Consider the following 18671-nt stretch of genomic DNA (forward strand, 5'->3'; position numbering starts at 1 on the left):
GTCTCGGGTTTCCTCTCCACCAGAATTTATTGGTGAGGGTCTTCCCAGATGTCCGCGGGTCGAACTTCCTGTTCCCGCCTTAAATACTAAAATATAAAAAAAAACAGAAAAGAGGGACCGAAAACGGGACCAGGTAAGTGTTTTTAAAGGACAGACTTACCTCCCAGCAATCACTTCCGCACTGCCCCCGCTGAAATTGAATCACCAGCTGTTCTCCCGCCGAAATCGACTGGCCTGCCCCTGCAAAGACAAGTGTTTTTAAAGGACAGACTTACCTCCCAGCAATCACTTCCGCACTGCCCCCGCTGAAATTGAATCACCAGCTGTTCTCCCGCCGAAATCGCCTGGCCTGCCCCTGCAAAGACAAGTGTTTTTAAAGGACAGACTTACCTCCCAGCAATCACTTCCGCACTGCCCCCGCTGAAATTGAATCACCAGCTGTTCTCCCGCCGAAATCGACTGGCCTGCCCCTGCAAAGACAAGTGTTTTTAAAGGACAGACTTACCTCCCAGCAATCACTTCCGCACTGCCCCCGCTGAAATTGAATCACCAGCTGTTCTCCCGCCGAAATCCGAAGGAGTTAAATGAGACTGCCCACAGGTATGTACAGGGCACATGTACACAGGACAAACCACAAAAGAGAAAAGCACCCCAACCCCCGACTGCACAGGCAGAGCACAACCCTGTGAACCCTGTCACCACACAGCGCAGGGCCACAACAGAAGGAGACCCAGATTTCCTGTACATCACCCCATTAACCGTCACTCAGTTATGGGACGCATGCGACAAGATAACACCGTTCCTACCCACATCGGACCCCCACCATTACTTTTCAAGAGTAAAACAACAGGCGACCATGTATGGCCTGAATGAAAAAGAGCAAGTGAAGCTCACAGTTTTAAGCCTCGCCCCTTCAGTCGTGGCAGCCCTTCCCGACTCACAAAATGTAGGAGGAGGCACCCTACATAAGAAATGCACACAGCGATCCTAGATGCGATCGACTATATCAAAGGAGACCCCATAGAAGGCCTAAACAAGTGTAGGCAAAAGAAGATAGAGCACCCCACAGCATTTGCTGGACGCTTGTGGATACATTTCACAGTGGTGTTTGGAGAGTTAGCCCGCGCCCATTTGACTCCAGGTAATATGGCCAAATGGACCCGCATCCTAGTCTCTCATGCGACAGAGGCAGGACAGAGAGCTTGCACAAATTACGCCCCCACAACGAGAAATGGCTTTTGAAAAGATTGTCCCGCTCTTGGGAACAGTCCCTGCAAGGTAAAACAGCTTATGGCAAAACAGAGGAAGAGCAGGCAGATGCGAACATGCATTCAGTTAGTACGCACCAGACTCCGCATGGGTAAATGAGGGAAGATACAGCCCACAGCAAACCAAATCCCAAGAGTGTTATAATTGCGGTCAATTAGGACACTGCACACGAGAGTGCAATGCGCCCTAGAAACAGCAGAGAAACCAGCAGACAGGCGCCTTAAATAAGAATAGTGCCAAGCCAATTCACAGTGTTAGCGCCCGTTCTGATAACGCAGATATGAATGGCACCGACTGACGGTGTTCGGACTCCCCAACTTGGGCCTGCAACACCCTATGGTACAACTCCGCTAGACCGGTAGTGGCAGGCACAGTCCGGGGACACAGGAGGGTCCCGCACCACGCTCAACTCCTCCACGATGTTTCAGCGAGACACGTGGCCCACTACAGACACCATTACACTCAACGGTTTTACAGGGCATTTACAGCAGGGACACATCACAGCCCCTGTAGCAATCCAGATAGGGAACATTAAGACTAAACACCCCGTTGTTCTGGTTGATCTACCCCAGACAGCCAAACACATTTTAGGCATTGATTTTATGAGCTCCCACAATCTATCATTCGATCCAGTAAATAAATGTGTGTGGAGAATGGCAAAGGCAGCACGAGCCCCCACCACGCTCACAGTTGGAGACCATGAAAATAGAATTAGCGCAGTAGGAGACTTCTGGTTCGACCCTCGAGCCATTAGTCAGAACAAAGAAGTTAGGGAAGTCCTGCAGCGACACAAAGCAGCATTTGCACAGCACAAGCACGACTGTGGCAAAATCGCTGGCTTGGTGAACATTACAGGTCCCGACCCCAGGCCCCAAAAGCAGTACGGTTTTCTCAAAGAAGCAGAGGGAGAAATCTCAAAAGTTATTCAGAGTCTGCTTGACCAAGGTATACTCTGTTCAGTAGCCTCAGCAAACAATGCCCCAAGTTAGTCCATCAGGAAACCCGATGGATCATGGCGACTGACCATTGATTATCGGGAACTGAACAAAGTAACACCAGTAGCAGCCCCCACCATAGCCACGCGTCCCGAGACCATGCTCAAATAGGGACTCCAGTCAAACATTTTTTCGGTTTTGGACATTAGCAACGGCTTTCGGTCCATTCCATTGGATAAAGTGTGCCAATATAAATTTGCTTTCACATTCCAGGGACAGCACTATACGTGGAAGTGCTTTCCACAAGGCTTCCACAATTCCCCCTCCATTTTCCACCGACAGTTGGCAAATGGTTTAGCAAAATTTTCCCGAACTGATTGTCTGGTCCAATATGTAGAAGATTTGCTTTTACAGACGGACACAAAGGGAGAGCACATTTCGATTCTCGCCAAACTATTAGGACTCCTTCAACAAATTGACTGTAAAGTGAACCCCAAGAAGGCCCAGATTTTACTTTTCTAAAAAGTGATTTACTTAGGAACAGTAATCACACGTGGCAAACGCGAGATCAAGCAAAAACGAATCGACTCGATCATCAAATTACCCCTGCCCCATAATGTCACAGCCCTCTGATCATTTCTAGGACTGGTTGGCTACTGTAGAAACCACATCGACGGTTTTGCCACAAAGGCAGCGCCCCTATCCGAACTTCTCAAGAAGCAGGCACCTTGGGAATGGCTTCCACAGCACACAGATGCCGTGGATGCATTAAAAAGTGCCCTCAGCACAGCCCCGCATTAAAGGTCCCAGATCCACTCTCCCCGTACGCAATTGAAGTTGCAACCACCAACCGAAAACTTTCGGCCGTGCTCCTCCAAGAACGACATGATCGATTAGGCCCCGTGGCATACGCCTCACATGTCATGATCCAGTGGAGCAAGGATTTTCTGCCTGCGAAAGGCACCTGCTTGCAGTTTTTTGAGCAGTTAAATTCTTCGCCTACATTACAGGACTCGACCCCATCACCATTTTAACGAGCACACCCCAACACAACTCCTACTTGATGGTAGACTTAAGGATGGCACAGTCAGCCAGATCTACGCAGCCCGTTGGACCCTTCTCTTACAGGGACGGGACATAACAGTTAAGAGGACAAAAACCCATACTTTCCTCGCTGACAATTTACACTATGCAGGCACCCCACATGAGTGTGAAATAATATCCACCAGCACAATACAGGACCAAAGTCAGCTTCCCCGAAACCAGGTATTACACCCCAGAGACCCCAGCCCACAGACACATGGACACCCCTTAGGATCTATATGGATGGCTCCTCCACAGTTTTAAACGGAAAAAGGATTATCGGTTGCGGTATTTATGTAGAGGACGCGCAGGGATGCACCCTAGAAGAAATATTGTTAAAATTGCCAGGACATTTAGGCTCACAGGCAGCAGAGCTAGCAGCCATAGCTTACATTGTAGAACACCCCGACTCGTTCCCGACCCCAGCCGACATATATTCTGACAGTTTATATGTCTGCAACAGTTTGACCGAATTGCTACCCCTGTGGGAATCCAGAGGATTTGTTTCCGCAGACGGAAAGCCCCTACCCTCAGCCCCATCACTCCAGCATATCCTAAAAACTGCCAAAGATCGGAAATATGGCATCATTAAAGTTCGTAGCCACCATCGTTCTTCACCCCTGGTAAGGTTAAGGCAGACGCCTTAGCAAAGGCAGGTTCCAGACACAGTCACTTTTGGAACCCCCCCCGAGAGCGCCCCAGTACACGCGGTTCAGGTCTCACAGACCAACATTCAGGATTTAGCAAAGGCCCAAAAAGAAGACGCACAGCTCAGGGAAGTTTTAAAAGGCAACTTCCCAGCCCCCTATGATAAGTACAAAAATGCATTGACTTCACATGACGGTGTGATTTTAAAAGACAGAATTTATGTAGTCCCCAGCCAGGACAAGAATCAGATTATTTACCAATTCCATGACAACCATAGACATCAAGGCATAGAAGCCACCCTCCCCCACTTCGGCATAGAAGCAACCCTCGCCCACTTCAGACCTCTCTGCTGGTGGCCCGATTTAAAAACTGATGTGACTCACTACATTGAGAACTGCTTAATCTGTGCCCAGAACAATCTGGACAGATACGCAAGAAAGGGTCAGCTTAGCCACACCCGCTCCGTTAATGGAGCCTGGGCGAATTTGCAAATTGATTATATAGGACCCCTACCCCCCTGCAGGAATGGTTTCAAGTATGTGTTGGTGGTCATCGACACCTTCACAAAATGGGTGGAAGCCTTTCCATCCAGAACAAACACAACCAAAACGATAGCCAAAATCCTCACTCAGCACATCTTTACAAGATGGGGACTTCCACGAAGCATAGAGTACGACCAAGGCTCCCATTTTACAGGACGAGTGATGAAAAACATCCTTTCAATTTTCGGAATCAAACAAAAATTCCACATTGCATACCACCCCCAGTCAAGCGGCATAGTAGAAAGAATGAATAGGACTTTAAAAGAGACACTCAGAAAAATGGTCCAACAATATAATAGCACCTGGGACTCAGTTCTCTTGGTATTCACGTCGACAGGATACACCCCCACACCCTCATGACCGGACGCCCCATGAAAGGGACAGAATATTTGTTAGGACTGGATTTAGCCAGCCCCACAGTCACCGCCCTCACCCATGAGAAAGAAGTTCAACAGATTTTAGAGAATGTGAAAGCAGCCCAGCTTGCAGCAACTGTTAGACTTGGGACACGCAAGAAGCAAAGCAAAGTTTGCTTTGATAAGACAGTACACACCACAGAGTTTGTAGTAGGGGAGCAGGTCATGCTATCCCTATACAACCCCAGTTCATTCCTTTCCCCCAAATTTGCAGGACCATACTCCATCTCGGATAACGTCAGCCCCTCTCTATACAAAATCACATATCCTAATGGCAAGTCTGCGTGGTTCCACATAAACCAGCTTCAGGCTTATGGCTCGCAGAACAATCATTCACACCACATCTCACTTGCAGCAGCAGATGAACACGCCCTGCCCACGAACGACCTATTCCTACCCTCCCCCAACCAGCCCAGCCCATCCTCAGACACTACTTCGACTCCACCCCCAGAGGCACGACTCCGCCTCTCCCTTCCTCCAACCGACAGCGATAGCGACAGCCCCAGCACACCACGCTACGATTACACCCCTACACCAGGCCCCACTCCCAGCGACTCCGCACATGATTTCAGCGACCCCTTTAAAATAAAGTATTTTAAAGCCCCTGATCCAGACCCACCGCCCGACGATTATGGATTACCCCCTAGCAGCTCCAACCTCGATACAAAACACTGGCACCGAGACAATTCGTTCAGGCTCATTCGAATGATGAGATGGACCCCAATTTGCCCCAAGCAGCTTTGCCACAACTACTCCAGTTACGAGTATGGCAACTGAGAGAAGATGATGACTTAAAGTCTGACTCCCACCAAACAAACCCCTTTGCGACTCTGTTCGCTATTGAGCAATGAGGTGTCCAGATGATGGTAAAAAGGAACCGATGGAGATTTACGGTGTCCTTCTGTTGGAACCTGCACGATTTTTGTTATGTTTGTGTATTATTGTGAATGTTAAATGTTGTTTGTGCATTTAAAGTTTTTCCTGGCCCCACGCCACCACTCTTTTCGCGCCCACTGGCAATTAAAAGAAATAGTTTGTCCGCAAACAACCGATCACAGCTACTCATCTGTTTTGAAGGTAGCCACAATAGGCAACCCCCACGCCGACCACAAATTCTTACCGTTCTTGCCGGTCACTCAGGCAGTGGAGTAACCGCACTAATCCCCGTCCTGCCTGAGGACCCCCACCTGGTCAGCTACGCTCAGGTAGAGCACATACGGTACTGGTCACCGTCCTACCCAGGGCTTCCACCCATTCTTACCCGCCGCAGCCCATTTGGAACTTTTGGTTCAAAACTCTTCTGTTTGTTTTACGGCGACCCTTAGGTTGCTTTCCATATGCTATTTACATCCTCAAACACTGGGATGGTACATTTTCCGCATCGCCCACACAGGCTGCGAGACGGCTTGCGCTGTGTCAGTATTTGTTCTCGGATGTCTTGTCCCAAGTATTTGGTTGAAAAAAAAAATGAGGGAGTCACAGATGGTGACCAATTATAATGGATAATTGGCAATAAAAGGACAGACAGACAGACATACGAGATCTTAAACAAGATAATAACAGAAATTATGCTTGTGTCCACAGAACTCCGGAACTACTAAAGCCTCAGGAAGATTACGAAAGAAAGAAGAAGAACATTGATGCACAATCAATTGCACAAAGACTTGAATTGGGTACAACTGAGGCTTTATTGCTCTAAGATGTGTGGCCTCCCACAGCAGCTTGCGAAATGGCTGCAGCATGGAGGACACACATATTTATACTCCGCCTACTGAGCGGAGCCAACAGGCAGGGACTACCAACGTACCTGTAGTACAGATCCTACCATACATCACCGAATAGAAGTGCAACAGTGGTTTACCACAAACATGAAGACAACCATCATAGTCCACATTTGGATCTTCGCGGGATCACTCCAGTTACGCGCGGACGCGTCCCCCCTGATCCCTACCACACAGGCTGTGAATGTTTCCCATCCCTGCCATACTCTGTACCCAGAGACAGCAACCTGGTGTGACAAGTTCATTACTTGGTATTCCATGTCCAACGTTGTAGAAGTATTAGTACTTGCAATACTCTGCAGTGTCTGCAGTGAAATGGCGGAGGAAAGCCTCCTGCACTCCGGTATACACATTCAGATCCCCTATTTCCAGACTTCAACAAACCCCCCACCCTCTTTAAGTGAATTAAAGTGCATCCGTTTTTTTTGTGTTTGTTTGTTCTAATCAAAGAAATGTAAAACTCTGTGCTTGATTGCTAAGCCAGAGAGACCTGTGTTGCTGCTACTGTATAGTTTAAAATGTTGTACATGTTTTCATTGATTAAGGATAGTTTAGTTAAAGACAGTTAGAGGTTCCAGTTTTTTTATTTTGTAATGCATGCCTGAATGTCATAGCGCCCAGTAGAATCTTATAATGATGTGTGTACATAAAGTAATTCAGGAAAAGCTCCAACCCATAGGACAGAGTAGCGCAGGGCCTATCCTTGCTAATGGGAGCCCGACTTAGGAGGAGAACTTTTGTGAGGGCCCGGAAGAATCCAGCACGAGTTTTAAGGATACAAAGAAATAACATTTATTTACAATAACATATATATACAACAGCAACTTCGCTTGCTGCTCACTCCTTCCTGCTGGTTCCAAACTGGCCAGCTTTATTTATACAGGGAGTCTGCTAATGATTTCTCCGCCCCCCTCATTGGGGAAGCTCATACTCCCACAGGATTGTGGGAATGTCATTAATCCCCAGCCAATGGTAAGTAGGCAGGTTATAACATCCCTCCCTCCCAAAGTCCAAGGAATCCACCGAAGACCCTGGCGAAGGAGGGCGCCGGACTCGTTTTGCCGCAGGCCGGACACCATTTGCACGAGGCGCTGGATCGGGCGGCGTGTAATGAGACGGAGACCGGCACTTCCGTGATGAATGGCGTAACGGTGGTACATCCACGGCCCGTGGGCCCGAGGATTCCCCCTCTGATGCGTCCTGTGTCTCCATCTCGGAGTCAGAGTCTGCTGCTTCCGTCATTTCGGCGTCTCTATCTCCACGCAGTTCTGTAACAACCTGCGCAGGCTTTGAGTAAGGCACCAGAGGAAGATTGTGAGGACTACGTTCCATTGTCCCTGGTCTCTGTGGCTGTGGAAATGAGCTCCAGGGGCGAGGAACCTTTGGAAGGGATAGTCTTCTGGACCGAACATGGGCTACATGTTTGCGCTGGAGACGACCCTGGGCTTGCAACTGGTAAGATATAGGGCCCGTTTGGAAAAGATTACGCCAGGGACCCACTGGGCACCACCAGCAAAATTCCGAACAAACACTGGGTCACCGGGCGCAAACTGCCGAATCGGCCGATGCCGAGAAGAACCATGTCCCTGTCGTTCTTGTGTGCGGCGTACTTTTGCGCCAATGGCCGGGAAATCCATGCTAAGGTGGGTGCAAAGTCTCTGGCCCATTAGGAGTTCTGCGGGAGCTACCCCAGTCACCGCATGGGGGGTGGTCCTATGCGAAGACAAAAAACGAGCCAGTCTCGTGTCCATCGACCCGGAAGACTGCTTCTTTAGGCCTCGTTTGAATGTCTGCACTGCGCGCTCCGCCAACCCATTTGAAGCAGGGTGGTATGGGGCAGTGCGGATATGGCGTATGCCATTCATCTTCATGAACCTCGCAAACTCCTCACTTGTGAATGGAATGCCGTTATCCATGGCCAGCACCTCAGGGAGGCCATGCGTACTGAAAGACAAACGCATCTTCTCAATTGTTGCGCAGGACGTTATGCCTAGCATCTTATGCACCTCTAGCCACTTAGACTGGGCGTCGATTAATAAAAGGAACATGGATCCTTGAAAAGGGCCGGCGAAATCCGCATGCAAGCGTGCCCAAGGCCGCCCTGGCCATTCCCAGTGATGTAGGGGTGCGGCTGGTGGAAGCTTCTGATGCTCCTGCAAATGGAGCAGTTTTGGGCCACCTTCTCTATTTCGGTGTCGAGGCCTGGCCACCAGACATAACTCCGGGCCAACATTTTCATTTTGGTCAAACCTGGATGCCCATTGTGCAAATCTCTTAGTATCAGCTCCTGTCCTTTTTCCAGGACAATCACACGCGTCCCCCACAAGAGGATGCCGTCTTCCACGCTGAATTCTGACAGCTTGGAGGAAAATGCCTGCAACTCGCCTGGGAGCTGTCTATGCTGCCCACCGTACAGGACTATGTGCCGAACCTTTGACAGGACTGGCTCCGTCTGGGTCCACTCACGGATCTGTGATGCCGTGACAGGCAAGGTGTCCGTAAATTTTGGGTTGCAACCACCTCACCGGTCGTGGGGGTCGACATGGGGCCGGTCGATAAAGGCAATTGGCTCAGTGCGTCGGCGTTCGCTATCTGCGTACCTGGTTTGTGCTCCAGAGAATACTAGTATGCAGCGAGCAACAAAGCCCAGCACTGGATCCGTATGGAAGCAATGGGTGGTATTGGCTTATCCTCTCTGAAAAGTCCCAGCAGAGGTTTATGATCAGTCACGATAGTGAAGTGGCGGCCGTACACGTACTGGTGGAAACGTTTCACCGCAAAGACCACTGCCAGGCCCTCCTTCTCGATCTGCGCGTACTTTTTTCCCGCTGCAGTCACTGTGCGGGAGGCGAAAGCTATTGGCCGCTTGGCCCCGTTCTCCATCTTGTGGGACAGGACAGCCCCAATACCATACGGGGATGCATCACATGTGACGAGCAAAGGCTTTCCAGGATCATAGTGGGTTAGTAACCCAGACAATGACAATTGTTGTTTTACCCGCCGGAAAGCGGTTTCTTGCCGCTGACCCCAAACCCAGGTGTGATTTTTCTTTAGCAGAAGGTGCAACGGGGCCAGCGTAGTTGCCAGATTGCGGAGGAACTTCCCGTAATAGTTTACGAGGCCGAGAAAAGAACGAAGATGCGAAGTGTCAGTCGGGGCGGGGGCTTGTTGAACGACAGGGTGCAAACCTTCGCGGTCTACCCCATAACCCAGGTAGACTACTTCCTTCGCCTGAAAGACGCACTTTGCGCAATGTAAGCGAACTTCAGCCTCCGAAAAGCGTCTAAGGACAGCCTCCAGATTTTCCAAATGTTCCTGCTCCGACGTCGCTGTGATCCAAATGTCATCTAACTAGACAGCGACACGCGGTAAACCTCTCAAAATGCCCTCCATAACGTGTTGAAAAATAGCGCAGGCAGAGGATACTCCAAAGGGCAAACGTGTATATTCATACATGCCCCGGGTGTGTATTAATCGTTACACATGGTCAGGAGGCAGGGTCCAGCTCCAACTGTAGGTAGGCGTGACTCATATCTAATTTTGTGAACGAGAGTCCGCTTGCAAGCTTTGTGTAGAGATCCTCTATGCGAGGCATTGGATATCGGTCGAGTCGGGAAGCCGTATTCACTGTAAATTTGTAGTTGGTTAATGTAAGGGTCTGTATACCCTGCTTCATGCGGTTGAATGTCCTCTGGGCGATCACGGAGACCGCTGCGCCAGTGTCCAACTCCATCTCAAGCGGCTGACCATTGACCCGTACTGTCACCTTAATGGGGGCTACACGGGGAGCTACCACACAATGCAGCTGCAGGCAGTTGTCCTCCGTCTCCATGTCCTCAGGAGTAGTCACCGCAGGTTCATCCACATGGAAGGTACGGCCCCTGGGCTGGTCCCAGTTTTGGTCAGAACGACGGCGCCTCTGGCTCCCCCAGGACCAGCGTCCGCGATGGGGTCGGCGCCTACAAGTCTGACATGGACATAGCTCCCCATCCATTGGTTCTGGAGAAGGCTCCCTTCGGGGAGGAATGTCCGACGGCCACTGGCGCGATCCGGACGTTGCCTCGCCCAAGGTACTGCAGGAGTGTGGGGGTATGTTTTTGGACGGAAGGGGTTGCGCCCCAAGGCATGCACTTCCATTCCCTGTCGCTCCTGCACTCCTCGTTCTGCGCTCTCTTGGGACAATACTATTTGAATGGCCTGTTGAAAAGTCAATGTTGGCTCAGCTAACAACTTTCTCTGGGTGGCCGCATTGTTAATACCGCAAACCAAACGGTCGCGTAACATTTCTGAAAAGGTCTCACCATAGTCACAGTACTCCGCAATCCTGCGTAGCCTGGATAAAAATGTTGGCAAGGGATTCTCCTGGAGTCCTCTCAGCGGTATTAAACCGGTAACGTTGGACTATCGTGGACGGGGTTGGGTTAAAATGTTGCCCCACTAAATTCACAAGTTCATCAAACATTTTGGTGTCCGGCGCAGCTGGGTACGTAAGGCTCCTAATCGCCCCAAATGTATGCGGGTCGCAGGCGGTGAGCAATATGACCACCTGGCGCTCGTTTTCGGTGATATTGTTTGCCCGGAAATAGTAACGCATCCATTGTGCGTACTGGTTCCAGCTTTCCAGCACAGCATCAAAAACATCCAAACATCCGTACAGAGGCATGGTATAATAGAAAACAACTTCCAACCTGTATCCAACAAAAGTCCAGGGAGGTGGCTTCAGCAGTGTAGACAGCTATTTACTTTAACCCTCGTCGCCAGTTTTGTGAGGGCCCTGAAGAATCCAGCACGGGTTTTAAGGATACAAAGAAATAACATTTATTTACAATAACATATATATACAACAGCAGCAGCAGCAACTTCCAAACTGGCCAGCTTTATTTATACTGGGAGTCTGCTAATGATTTCTCCACCCCCCTCATTGGGGAAGCTCATACTCTCACAGGATTGTGGGATTGTCATTAGTCCCCAGCCAATGTTAAGCAGGCAGGTCATAACAAGAATGAAGAAGATGCAGTAATTTGATCCTTCACGCTTCGCGTTGAGGATCACAAGGAGGGTCTGTAGCCCTCTGGGATGGCCACTTCCAGAATACAAAATGGATGCTCACAATGAATGTAGGGAACTATGGACAATGTTAAGAAAGCAAGCAGGCACAGAGCCTGTATGCATATTGGGAAGGCAGCTCCCAGACGGGACTGAAACTGTAGGTCAATTAACATATTGATGGCCCAACTCCGGGAACAAAGGAAAGACATTTAAGCAACCGATCCAGCTCCAGACATCCTGACGCCAGTTCCCCAAACCGAAAGCGCAAACAAAGCAAAGCCAACGGCCACCAAAGACACGCCCATTCATCAGGGCACCCATCCCTTTATTGGTCAAGATCAATACCAGTGATCAAGATTCGGCCCAATTAATTGGGGCCAAGTTTAAGGCCCGCCCAAAAGCGCGCGAAGCCCCTCCGGGTATGAGAAGAAACCCACGAGAGAGAATCGCTCTCTTGGACTTGGCTCTCAAAGCGGAGAGACCCGTCCACCAGCTGCACCAGAAGCAAGTAAGTCCAAGGTCAACGCTCGCTACCAGACGGACGACCTTAGCTGTTCTCCTGTACCACTCCGAACCCAGCAACCTCAGATCTGAACAACGGCCATTGTTCCTCTGACTGAGTGGGCACCCGAAGCTAAGTATAGGTGTTAGCATTAGAGATAGTTTAGTTTGTAGTACTTTGTGCATGAGTAGATCTTACTGTGTGTGTAAATAAATAGTATTGACTTTGAACTAACTAACTGGTGTATTGACTCTTTGATCAGTATTCAGGTTTGAACCTTGTGGCGGTATCGAGAGATACCTGGTGACTCTAAAGCAAACATAATTAGGATTAAGGAAGGCGACCATATTGACCGCCATATTTAGAACCAGAGAAACAGAGCAACAGCAGTTCTTCCCCATCTACACAACTGACCTCCATTCATATCCAAGCCAACATCTCAGTTCTGCACACTGGTGGCTCCTGAATTATCACAATTTTAACCACAGTTTCAGCCTTACTGTTAGCTGTAATAATTAGAACTGCTTAAAACTGTTGTCACTGGATTTTTCCGAATGCTTTAAAGAACACGAGCCACATAAGTCAGTTTGCACCACTGCATCAATAGATGACAGATGCACATTCAAGTGGGCATCACAGTCCATTTTGTTTTCCATGGACCGAGCAAAACAAAGAGAATATGCAGTTAACCTTCCCAGAGTGGCTGGATTTCCCGACAACCACGGTGTGGAGAACATGGGACTAACATCGTAATAAATCTCCACAAGGTGAAAATTAGTTGGGACCTGTACAGAGACCTTAAAGTCAGCCTGAAACTGGCCCTTAGTCCCCAGTACATTAATTTAAGTAAGCTGCAGGTGTCTGTCATATCTTCAGGGCAAAATCATCCATTTGAAGTGTCAAAATTTGGAACATTTGCCTTATTGGCAGCAAATCTCATCCAAGTGATGGAAACAGGGCAAGGGTGGAGGAAGGAGAAGGAAAGCAAACTGATCTTTCCTGATATTCTTTCTATCATATTTTGCACTCTGGTTTGGAATCTCTTTCATTCATGCTATTTACTTGTACAGTGACTGTACTTTTGTGGAGTGCCATTGCCATTGAGGTGGTTGTTTGGATGCTGGAAACTTACTCGCCAAAGTCAGGGATTTAGTAATTGTATTCAAACAGGTAATTATTAGCACAATAAACATCCTTAGGAAATGTCAATGAGATTTTTTTCAGTTGTGTACAATTTGGTTCCAAATTGTACATAAAGTTTCTCGAGCTCAGGACAGTAATCAGGGAGACAGAAGTGATTTTCAGCAGCAGTATTCAAACTTCTCGTTGGCCCATCTGCTCACTCATTGCAACTGGTGCTTTAGTTATTCCCTCGAGAAAATGTCTGGCAGAGCTTGCTTATACCAATCCAACTCTTTTCAACCTTGGAGGATTTAAGATGGATACAATCAGAATAGGAGGCACTTGTGCCGTGCAGGAGAGGAAGACTCCAAGGCATGTCCAAAGATGTCCAAGGCAGGAATAATATTTACATAGAAAATAGGAGCAGGAGAAGGCCATTCAGCTCATTGAGCCTGCTCCATCATTCAATGTGATCATGGCTTATCCTCTACTTCAACACTGTCCTCCCGCTCTCACACTTCACACTTATTCACCCTTATCTATTCTACTACTTACGCCCTCAAAAAACTCCAGTAGCTTTGTCAGACATGATTTTCCTTTCATAAATCCATGTTGAATTTGTCAAATCCCGTTAAAATTTTATAATTGGCCTGACACCATATCCCTTACAATAGACTTTAGCATTCTCCCTACTACTGATGCTCGGCTAACTGCTCTGTAATTCTTTGGGGTGGGATCAGCAAATGCATAGGAGAGGGCTGCACAGTGTTTGGTTGAATTAAGAGCCAACTTTTGGTTGGCTCTTAATTCGTAATTTGCTCTGTTTGTTTAACCTTTGCTCTAGAGTCGCCAGGTATCTTTATGATACCGCCACAAGGTTCAAGTTCAAGTACTGATCAATAACTCAACACACCAATTAGTAAGATTCAAATCAAAACACATTTATTAAATACAGTAAGTCACTACTTATGCATATAACTCTACTTTCTAGACTATTTCTATCACTAAAAGGCCTATAATTAGCTTTGGAATTGGCCCACCCGGTCTGGGGAACAAATGGCCTTTCGTTCAGGTCCTGAATCTGCAGGATTCAAAAGCTAGTATGGACTTGTAGCTAGGAGCGCCTATCTCGTAGCGAGCGTTGACTTGAGACTTACTTTGTTGATGCGGCAGCTGGGCAGTTCACTCTCAGGGGTTGATTCGCGTTGTTGAGTGACCCTGCCAAGAAGGACGATTTGAACTTGGGGACTCTATTTTATAGTCCCCAGGGGCTTCCCGCCCCTTTGAGCGGACCCTGTACCTGGTTCCAAGTGATTGGACTACGTTTTGATCACTTGGATCGATTTCTCCAATACTGGAGTTGTTCCCTGATCACTGGGCAGTCCCTGAGTGTCCATTGGCCTTCCTTTGTCTTGGCTCCAGCTGGTGCTGAGGAGTCTGGCGTGGTCTTATTCACCTTAAATGTTTCCATTGTACCTGGGGATCGCTCATTAGTATGCAGATGGCTGCTGGTTTCAGTGCTGTCTGGTTTTTGCAAGTTCCAATACACAGGATTTCTGCACTTGCTCGTTTTTGCCTGTGTTGGCTGAATTTCCCTTTATGCTTTGCGGTTCTCCATTTAAAGTCGGGAAGTGGCCAACCCAGGTGGCTACAACAGGAGGGAAGTGTACAAGTGGGAGGTGCACAAGAGGGAAGAACACAAGAGGGAGGTGCACAAAAGAAGGATTGAGGTTGAAGGTGGAGGTAACCACATCAAAAAAATGTACAGGTAGAGGTTCAGCTTCCTTGATCTTTTAAATATGCAGTGCTTTCACAAGCTCAGCTTGTCACGTCAGGTAGTAGCAGACATGTGCAGAATTCTAGAAGTATTCCTGTTCCCTGCTGTATCTGGTGGACTGGCAGTACAAGTAACCATCACCTGCAATGTTTCCACCTTAACGTTCCTATCTGGCTGCGCCTAAGAGAATGAGATGGGCCACTGTTGGCTTCATTGCCAGGGTGTGGGGCAGTGAGTGTCTGGGGGCCAGTGGGGTGGCGAAGGGGAAAGAAGTGGCAAGTAGAATATATGGGGGAAGTGAAGTGGAAGGCAGTGAGTGGGAAATGGTGCGGATTTATCTTTGTGATGATGAAAGCCAGAAACAGAAACACGAAGGCTGGGACTTGCCACGCTCAATCTGGACAGGTGTGTTTAGCAGCACAACTGAAAGACATCACAAGGAGGCCTGGGCACGTTTCGAGCATTGTAAATCTGGGATGCAATTGTTATTCCCCTCCCCTCCTCTCCTCCCCCCACGATGGTGGACCGTGTTATGGCCATTGACCATCGGGAACACTATTATAATAAATTTGCATCTCGTTGTGACCACATGCCAGAATCTTTCTGCTACATCAAGTTTAAATCCCACATTAGCATGCTTTCAGAATGGTGTGATTGACAACTGTCATTGAAACATCTAGCGCCCTGAACTTCCAAGGGGAGCTCAACAGGTGAGTGCACAGAACTCAGTGCGGTGCTCATGAGGATCCCAATGCGAGGAAGCAGCTCAGAGTTGGGATGGGGTGGGTCATAGTCAGAGGCAAGTCTCCACAGCGGTTTCATCGTGGCTGGCTTGTGGTGTTGGGACATGGGCATCAGTGAGGGTGGGGTAGGCATGGTGGTGGGGGTGCGACGGAATTGGACCATGCAATCGGCAAAGATTTTGAAAACTGCGCATTCTTCCACAGCTGAGACAGTTCAATATCAGCTCCATTGCCATGCTTGGAGGGTAGCTTCTGAAGCAATTATGGCCACTCAAGCAACACTAATTGCTGAGAGTGCCAATGATTGCTCCTGCAGCATGAACCCCTTGTACACAGCCTTCAAAATCGACCAAATATAATGGGGCTGCAGAACAATTGGGTGGATGAACATCTTTTGAGGATCTACTTGCAATAGATGTGTATGGATCACTCACTGACGGTGGCACTCGGAACACCGAACATTATAATTATAAGGCATTGGACATTAAACATCATGATCGAGGCAAACCGATCAGCCTAGGAGTGCAAGTTAGGCTAATGCCTGTGTTGAGCTCAGAACGCAGGATGCAACTGAGTGGCCAAAAGTGCCACACTTGTGGTGTGGGGTGGATGTTGGTGGGGATTTGGTCAGGCATCAAGTGAATTGATGACTGGGCATCCATTTGGTATCCAGGGCTCGCTGGGAGATTCCTTTCCCTTGAAGAGTACTAGCTCTGTACAGGGCTGCTCTTTAAACATGGCGCCCGGATTACTGAAGCTCTGAGGTCAAAGCAGGGCAGGTTCATCAGTAGGTGCCCCACCAGCGATTCAACATGAAAGCCCTGCCTCTGTCTTTTCCAAACAAAGTCTCGCAAGATACGGTGAAAAAAGCAGGCATTGATGTTCACCACATCAAATGCCACATTACCTGTCCAAAATCAGGGGGCGGAGAATCCCGGCCATTGAGCTGGAGAGGAAGAAAGTAATTCTTGTTCCCAAGGTACTTCCCTAAACGAGAAGGTTTATAATCTACAAAGGATGTTCATCCACTAAAATGTGCAGCTGGTGTCCGACCATAAGAAGTTTGTGCAGATCTGCACCTGACTCATGATGACTTCACACTTCAGTAGTTCAATATTATCAGCCGGTTTTTTTCCCAGTAAAAATACTGAAGGGATGATTCACAGAAACTAGGGCTTTCCAATTCAAACAGTGATTGCTGTGAGGAAACCTACCAGTCAGGTGCAAGAATGGGACAACAAGAGCTGAGTTAACACTGGGTCATTGAGAAATCCATCACAAAAGCGCACTTCTGATGCCAGGTAGCTTTTGAGATCCTCCAATGAGAGTCCCCAGAAGGATAGTGCTGTGCCATGCCCTGCACAACCTTATACACAGTGGGTAGCAGGTAAGGAAGGAGGAAATGGGCTTATCACTCATCTTTGGATGAGAAGAACATAGAAGAGGAGGAGGATGAAGATGCGGCACCCATCACCACATTAGCTGTTTTCTTTGCTGCCCAGAATATCAGTGATTCCCTAATATCATGAAGATTCAGCTATTAGGAAACATAAATATTGAAACCCTGTGGTCCGCTCCTGCTAACAGCAACAACCCTCACCTTCAGGATTGTCTTTCAACCACACTAACTTCCTGCACATCCCTTCCCAAACACTGCCTTCCCAAATACTGCCTTCCCGAACACTGCCTTCCCATTCGCCGCCTTCCCACTCAAGGCCTACCTCTTCACTCCCCCAAGTCTCCTGCTTGCTACTTCTCTCACTGTCCCCTCCTTCCCTCCACTCCACCAACCCTCTCGCTCCCTTGCTCACTTCCTCCATCTTCCTACCCCTCTCCCGATTTTTGGCAAGGGAAAGCAGGGTAAAAATATTAAGACAGTTGGTAAGATTTTCTACAAGCATTTAAAAAGGAAAAGAGTAACAAGGTTAATGATGAGCTTTAGAGAGAGAGTCTAATGAATTAATAATTGAAAAGGCGAAAGAGTGGGACAGGTATTTCCTTGTCTGTTTTCACTGTAGAAGACACAAATAATAGTTATAAATCAAGAAGTAAAAGGGAGTAAGAAACTAAAAACAATTACAATCAGCAGGGAAAGTGAGGACAGCACAGTGGCGCAGTGGGTTAGCCCTGTTGCCTCACGGCGCCGAGGTCCCAGGTTCAATCCCGGCTCTGCGTCACTGTCCGTGTGGAGTTTGCACATTCTCCCCGTGTTTGTGTGGGTTTCGCCTCTACAACCCAAAGACGTGCAGGCTAGGTGGATTGGCCACGCTAAATTGCCCCTTAATTGGAAAAAGTGAATTGGGACTCTAAATTTTTTTTAAAAGCAAGGAAAGTGAATAGAAGAAACTACTGGAACTAAAGGTCCCTGTGACCTGATGGCTTGCATCCTCGGGCCTCAAAAGTGGTGGCTGCTAAAATATTCGATGCATTGGTTGTAATTTTCCAAAATTACCTAGGTTCCGGAAAGGACCCATCAGATTGGAACATTATGAATGTAATCCCTCTATTCAAAAGAAGAAGGGGGACAGAAAGTAGGAAACTAGGAAATTAGCCTCACATGTGTTGTGGAGAAAATGTGATTGAGGAGGCTAGCAATGCACTTAGAAAATCTGAATGCAATCAGTCAGCGTTAACATGATTCTGTGAAAGGGAAATCATGTATGACTAAATTAATGGAGTTCTTTGATAAGGTTACCGCGCAAAGTAAGAGATCATGGTGTGGTAGTAACATATGAGCAGGGGCAGAGGATTGCTTAGCTAACAGAAAACAGACAGTCGGGATAAATAGGTTGCATTCGGGTTGC

The sequence above is a fragment of the Scyliorhinus torazame genome, chromosome 11, assembly GCF_047496885.1.
Source record: "Scyliorhinus torazame isolate Kashiwa2021f chromosome 11, sScyTor2.1, whole genome shotgun sequence".
Taxonomy (NCBI): Eukaryota; Metazoa; Chordata; class Chondrichthyes; order Carcharhiniformes; family Scyliorhinidae; genus Scyliorhinus; species Scyliorhinus torazame.